The sequence below is a fragment of the Portunus trituberculatus genome, chromosome 12, assembly GCF_017591435.1.
Source record: "Portunus trituberculatus isolate SZX2019 chromosome 12, ASM1759143v1, whole genome shotgun sequence".
Lineage (NCBI taxonomy): Eukaryota > Metazoa > Arthropoda > Malacostraca > Decapoda > Portunidae > Portunus > Portunus trituberculatus.
In genome coordinates, this window is record NC_059266.1 from 9277339 (window position 1) to 9284838 (window position 7500).

Sequence of the window (7500 nt, forward strand, 5' to 3'; positions counted from 1 at the left end):
AAAATAAGAAAAGAAAAAATACGAAAAAGAAAAAGACAGAGAAAATAAAAAAACGAGAAAATAAAAGAAAAAACGAGAAAAAAGAAATGAAAAATAAAGAGAAAACAAGAAAAAAGACAAAATAAGAAAAAAGAAAAAAAACGAGAAAAACAAGAAAAAGAAAAAAAAAAGAAAAAAAAAATGAGAAAACAAGAAAAAGAAAACTAAGAAAAAGACGAGAAAAACAAGGAAAGAAAATAAGAAAAAAAGAAAAAAAAACGATAAAAAACGAAAAAAGACAAAATAAGAAAAGAGAGAAAAAAAGAGAAAAGAACAAGAAAAGAAAAAAATAAGAAAAAACAAAAAAAAAGAAAAAACGAAAAAAAAAAACGAAAAAAAACGAGAAAAACAACAAAGACAAAATAAGAAAAAAACAAACAAACAAACAAACAAACAAACGAGAGAAATAGGAGAGAAGGAAGGCAGAGAGACAAGACAGTGACAGCCTTGCATTGATCGCGTTAATGACAGCACTGGTCCGAAAGGCTACCAAGTAAAGCACTGTCCATCACCAGCATTAGGGTTAAGACGAGAGACAAATGAGTGCAGGTGTGCCAGTCTTACCTGTGTGAAAGGCGCCCATCACACCTGACTAATGGGAGGGTCATAACTGTAGTAGTAAACGTAATGTGGTGATCAATGTAAGAAAAAGAGCGATGCGACACGATACGGGGAAATATTTGAGATGGAAGTTAATTTTTTGCTGGAGAAAGGGGAAAGAGAATAGACGTTTTTTTTTTAATGCAGGAAGAAACCAGACAAGAACAAAATATATATAAAACTGCCAACTTGAAATCCTGCTTCCTTTAAAAGAGCAGGGAAGAGAATAGACATTTTTTTTTTAATGCAGGAAGGAAACCAGACAAGAACAAACTATATATAAAAAAATGCAAACTTGAAATCCTGCTTCCTTTAAAAGAGCAGGGAAGAGAATAGACATTTTTTTTTTTTTAATGAAGGAAGGAAACCAGACAAGAACAAAATATATATAAAACTGCCAACTTGAAATCCTGCTTCCTTTAAAAGAGTAGGAAAGAGAATAGACATTTTTTTTTTAATGCAGGAAGGAAACCAGACAAGAACAAACTATATATAAAAAAATGCAAACTTGAAATCCTGCTTCCTTTAAAAGAGTAGGAAAGAGAATAGACATTTTTTTTTAATGCAGGAAGGAAACCAGACAAGGAGAACAAAATATATATATAAAATGCCAACTTGAAATCCTGCTTCCTTTAAAAGAGTAGGAAAGAGAATAGACGTTTTTTTTTTAATGCAGGAAGGAAACTAGACAAGAACAAAATATATATAAAAAATGCCAACTTGAAATTCTGCTTCCTTTAAAAGAGTAGGAAAGAATTAGCCAGAAGTTGAGGGAGAAATGTGGTGAAGTATTAGAAAAGTAGTAATTGTAGTAGAGGAAGGAAATAATGTAAGTAAAGGAAATGTAAGTAAGGAACAATGTGATCAAAGTAAGGAAAGGAAGGATACGATACGATACGGGGAAATATTTGAAAAGTAAGTTATATTTGGTAGAGAAAAGTAAGATTAGAGAAAATAAAATAATGAAAGATAAGGAAGTAATTGTAAAGATAATAAGCGGTAACGGGGTCTAAAGAGTGATGTTTTATGCGTATCAGATAAGAAAATGACACGATACGGGGAAATATTTGAAAAGTAAGTTATATTTGGTAGAGAAAAGTAAGATTAGAGAAAATAAAATAATGAAAGATAAAGAAGTAATTGTAGTAAAGATGATAAGAAAAAGATGATGAGATGATACACGTGTCAAAGGAGCGATGTTTATGCGTATCAGTTGAGAAAATGACACGATACGCGGAAACATTTGAAAAGAAGGTAATTTTAATCATAATACACGTAGCTAATAAGGAGTAATGAGATGATACATGTGTCAAACAAGCGATATTTTTACGTATCAGACAAAAAAAAAAAATGACACGATACGGAGAAACATTTGAAAAGAAGGTAATTTTAATCACAGTACACGTAACAAGAAGTAATGATACATGTGTCAAACGAGCGATATTTTTGCGTATCAGTTGAGAAAATGACACGATACGGAGGAATATTTGAATGGAAGGTTTATTTTAATTAAGGAAAGGAAGACTAGAGAGAGAGAGAGAGAGAAAGGTTGAAAGAAGGACATAGGGAGAAAATATGTGGAGAGAAGACGAGATGGAGAGAAGGAGAGAAAGAGAAAGGAGAACAGGAATGTGAGAGAGAGAGAAGAGAGAGAGAGAGAGAGAGAGAGAGAGAGAGAGAGAGAGAAAGATAGGAAAGATAAGTGTTATTAGAGAGAGAGACAGAGAAACAGATAGAGAGAACTGTAGCATGAATGGAGCAGAGAGAGAGAGAGAGAGAGAGAGAGAGAGAGAGAGAGAGAGAGAGAGAGAGAGAGAGAGAGAGAGAGAAAGAAAGAAAGAAAGAAAGAAAGAAAGAAAGAAAGAAAGAAAGAGAAATAAATAAAGAAAGAAAGAAAGAAAGAAAGAAAGAAAGAAAGAAAAGAAAGAAAGAAAGAAAGAAAGAAAGAAAGAAAGAAAGAAAGAAAAAGAAAGAGAGAAAGAGAGAAAGAGAGAGAGAGAGAGAGAAGAGAGAGAGAGAGAGAGAGAGAGAGAGAGAGAGAGAGAGAGAGAGAGAGAGAGAGAGAGAGAGAGAGAGAGAGAGAGAGAGAGAGAGAGAGAGAGAGAGAGAGAGAGAATAAACACACACACACACACACACACACACACACACACACCTCCGAAAGAAAGAAAACGGAACACATTACCAGCATTAAGGGGATACTATAAAAAGAAAACGAAAACGACCATAAAACAATTACCAGGATCTCGAAGGTGCAATCACGAGGCAGGTGTGGGCAGTGACCAGGTGAGGGGGGGAGAGAGAGGGAGGAGGGGGGGAGTTACCTTGTCATGAATACTTTGAACCTTGTACCTTGTGAACCTTTCCTATGAGAGGGAGGGGAGAGAGAGAGAGAGAGAGAGAGAGAGAGAGAGAGAGAGAGAGAGAGAGAGAGAGAGAGAGAGAGAGAGAGAGAGAATGAAGACAGTCAGTTAGTGGAGTTGATGAGACAAAATGCTTTGAATATACATTGTTCCACCCTGCCACACTTTGTTCCACCCTGCTCTGACCTTGTTCCACCCTGCCCTGATCTTGTTTCACCCTGCCACACTTTGTTCCACCCTGCACCACCTTGTTCCACCCTGCTCTGACCTTGTTCCACCCTGCACCACCCTCACATCTACCACCGCCCCTCCCTAACCTAACCTAACCCAACCCAACCCAACCTAACTGCCCCTAGACTTGTGCTTGGGCGCCGCTAGGATGATGTACCAGCAAGGGCGTCCCACCACCTGCCGCCCACGCTCCACCACGCCCTCAGACATCCACGCCCATGTCCCGCCCGCCGTGGTGTACCTGGCGGCCCTTCAGGTGTTGTTGTTGTTGCTGTTGTTGTTGTTGTTGTTTTGTTGTTGTTCATAACTTCAAAATTTTCCTCTAATTTCCTTTTCCCCTTTTTCCTTCCCCTTCAGGACAAAGTGTTGAGGTTCCCAGGGTCAGTGTGGGGGAGGGGAGCCGCCTCCCACCTGGTTCTCTTCCTCCCTCACGCCCCCACCACCCTCACTCTCGCCCCCTCCCCCCCTGTCAACCTCTGCGTCATCTACCCCAAGGTATGTGTGTGTGTGTGTGTGTGTGTGTGTGTGTGATTCACCACGGTCGTCAGCTAGTCACCCAGCCAATCTTCTCCATTACGGAGCGGTGTCAGAGCTCACAGACCGATCTTCGGGTAGGACTGAGACCACAACACACTCCACACACCGGGACAGCGAGGCCACAACCCCTCCAGTTACATCCCCTACCTATTTACTGCTAGGTGAACACACCCCACACATTAACACCCAACCCCATTTGCCTCGCCGCTTCCCGGGACTCGAACCCGGCCCTCTCGATTGTGAGTCGAGCGTGCTAACCACTACACTACGCGGTGTGTGTGTGTGTGTGTGTGTGTGTGTGTCTCTCTCTCTCTTAATTTCAATCTTAGATAATATTTTTCCTCCTCCACCTCTTTCTCCTCCTCCTCCTCCTCCTCCTCCTCCTGCTCTTCCTCCTCCTCCTACTCCTCCTTTTCTTCCTCCTCTTCGTCCTCCTCGTCTTTCTCCTCTTGCTCTTCCTCTTCCTCCTCCACCTCTTTCTCCTCCTCCTCCTCCTCCTCCTGCTCTTCCTCCTCCTCCTACTCCTCCTTTTCTTCCTCCTCTTCGTCCTCCTCGTCTTTCTCCTCTTGCTCTTCCTCTTCCTCCTCCACCTCTTTCTCCTCCTCCTCCTCCTCCTCCTCCTCCTCCTGCTCTTCCTCCTCCTCCTACTCCTCCTTTTCTTCCTCCTCTTCGTCCTCCTCGTCTTTCTCCTCTTGCTCTTCCTCTTCCTCCTCCTCCTCGTTCTTCTCCTCCTCCTCCTCCTCCAGGGCGACACCTTGGCCTTAGCGGAGGTATTCACGTTTGGGCGCGGCAGGGGGCCTCTACTGGGCGCTCCTGTGTGGGAGTGGGAGCCGGGCAACCCACGCCACCCACACCCGCCCTACAGAGGAGACATCATAGCGCCCACTGACTTCATGGGTCACGTGATAAGTGTGGCTGTCATTCAGGTGTGTGTTTGTGTGTGTGTGTGTGTGTGTGTGTGTGTGTGTGTGTGTGTGTGTGTGTGTGTGTGTGTGTGTGTGTGTGTGTGATGAGTGAAAGAGAGAGAGAGAGAGAGAGAGAGAGAGAGAGAGAGAGAGAGAGAGAGAGAGAGAGAGAGAGAGAGAGAGAGAGAGAGAGAGAGAGAGAGAGAGAGAGAGAGAGAGAGAGAGAGAGAGAGAGAGAGAGAGAGAGAGAGAGAGAGAGAGAGAGAGAGAGAGAGAGAGCGTGTATAAATATGATAATAATGATAATAATAATGATAATAATAACAATAACAATAATAATAATAATAATAATAATAATAATAATAATAATCTGTTAATCTCGTGTGTGTGTGTGTGTGTGTGTGTGTGTGTGTGTGTGTGTGTGTGTGTGTGTGTGTGTGTGTGTGTGTGTGTGTGTGTTCAGGCGCCGCCCTACGTGATGCTGGGGCGTGACGCAGCAGGAGTCCTTCACCCTAAAGGATACCTGATAGACATCCTCAAAGTCCTGCAGGTTCAGCTTAATTTCACGTGAGTCCTTTGTATCATATCGTATCCTTCACTGGGCTGCTGTCCTTCCTGGCATCCTTCACTGGGCTGCTGTCCTTCCTGGCATCCTTCACTGGGCTGTCCTTCCTGGCATCCTTCACTGGGGTATCCTTCGCTTCATCCTTCATCTCTTCTTCTTGTTTTTCTTCTTTTTTCTTTTTTTTCTTGTTTTTCTTCTTGTTCTTCTTCTTGTCTTTTTTTTTCTTCTTTTTTCTTCTTTACTTTTCTTCTTTCTTTCTTATTCTTCTTTCTTCCTCTTCTTTTTCTCCTTCTTCTTCTTCTTCTTCTTCTTCCTCCTCCTCCTCCTCCTCTTCTTCCTCTTCTTTTTCTTCTTCTTCTTCTTTCGTTCTTCCTCCTTCGTCTATCTTTTTCTTGTTTCTTTCTTTATTCATCTTGGTTTATTTTCTTCCTTTTATGTTCTCCTTCATTTTCTTCCTCCTTTTGTTCTCTCTCTCTCTCTCTCTCTCTCTCTCTCTCTCTCTCTTTATAATCCCAAAATCCTACAAAATCTCAACTTATACACGAAAAATCCTTCAAGATCCCAAATTTATACCCTAGAAATCCTAAAATACTCTAGATTTATACCCTATCCTACATCCTACTGCTTCTTGATATCCTACAGAAGTCCTACAGAGTCCTATGTTGCAGGATACGGTATGTGGAGGCGAAGGATGGTGAGTTTGGTCTCCCCTCAGCTAATGGGTCCTGGACTGGCCTGGTGGGAGTCCTACATAGAGGGGTAAGAGTCCTGTGTCCTTCTGTGTGGCTGTTTGAGAGAGTCCTTCGGTATCCTTCCGTGTTTTTTTTTTTTTTTTTTTTTATTCTTTTATTTTATCCTTTTTCTTCTTCTCTTTCGTTTTCTTTTCTTCTTTTCTTCTTTATTTCTTTTCCCTTTTCATCTTTTTCTTCTATTTTTTTCTTTTTTCTTTTCTTTTTTCCTTTCCTTCTTTTCTTCTTTTCCTATTTTTATTCTTTTTATTTTTTGTTATCTTTTTTTCCTTCTTTTCTTCTATTTTTCGTTTTCTTCTATTTTTTCCTCCTCCTGCAATTTTTTCTCCTTCAGGAGGACGTGGTGTTTGGAGTTCCTTTTGTTTCCTCTCCTCCTTTCTTACTTTTCTTTTCCTCCTCCTCTGCTAATTTCTATAACTTTTCCTCCTCCTCCTCCTCTTCCTTTCCTACTTTTCCCTCCTACTCCTAAAACCTCCTAAATTCCTCCTCTTCCTCTTTCTCCTCCTTTTTCTTCCTTTCCCCTTCCTCCTACTTTCCTACTGCCCCTTGTCCTCTTTTTTCCTCCTCCTACAGTGTATCTTCCCCTTCAGAGGGCGAACTTTCCTCTTTTCCTCCTCCTCCTCCTCTTCCTTTTCCTAACTTTTCCTTCGTCCTCTGCAAACCTCAATAACAAAACAGCCAATAATTTTCCTCCTTTTCCTCTTTTTCTTCCTTTCCTATACGTTTTCCCTCCTCCTTTTCCTTCCTTTCCTCTTCCTCCTACTCCACAAAACCTCATAACTAAACACCTCTTGTCCTCCTGTTTTCCTCCTCCTTCAGTCTATCTTCCCCTTCAGGACCTCCTTAACTTCTACTCCTCCTCCTCCTCCTCTTCCTTTTCCCCTTCCTCCTACTCCACAAAACCTCATAACCAAACACCTCTTGTCCTCCTGTTTTCCTCCTACAGTTTATCTTCCCCTTCAGGAGGCGGACGTGGCTTTGGGGTCCCTGAGTTACCTGGCGTCTCGAGCTGCAGTGATGGACTTCTCGCCCCACGTTGACTATTCAGAGAGTCGCGTCCTTGTGTTGAAGAAAGGAGACCAAGAGACGATCGACTGGCTAACCTATGTCAATGTTTTCCACTGGTAGGGACGGTGGTGGTGGTGGTGGTGGTGGTGGAGGGAGAAGGAAGGGGAGGGGTGATGGAGGGAGGAGATGGAGAGGAGAGTAAAAGGAAGGAAGAAGGAAGAGTTTAAAAGAAGGAATAGGAGGTGGAGGGAGAGGGAGAAGGAAGGGGGATATGGGAGAGACAAGACGTGGAAGGGAGAGGAGATAAAGTAGAGAGAAAAGAGAAGGAAGAAAGAACGGTTTAAAAGAAAGAGAGAGAAAGAGAAAAAGAAAGAAAGAAAGAGAAAAAAGAGAAAAAGAGTGAATCCACAACACACCGCAACACACCCACACACCAACACACCCACACACCAACACACGAACACACGAAAACACAAACATTTCATTCTATCGTCAGGGAAGCG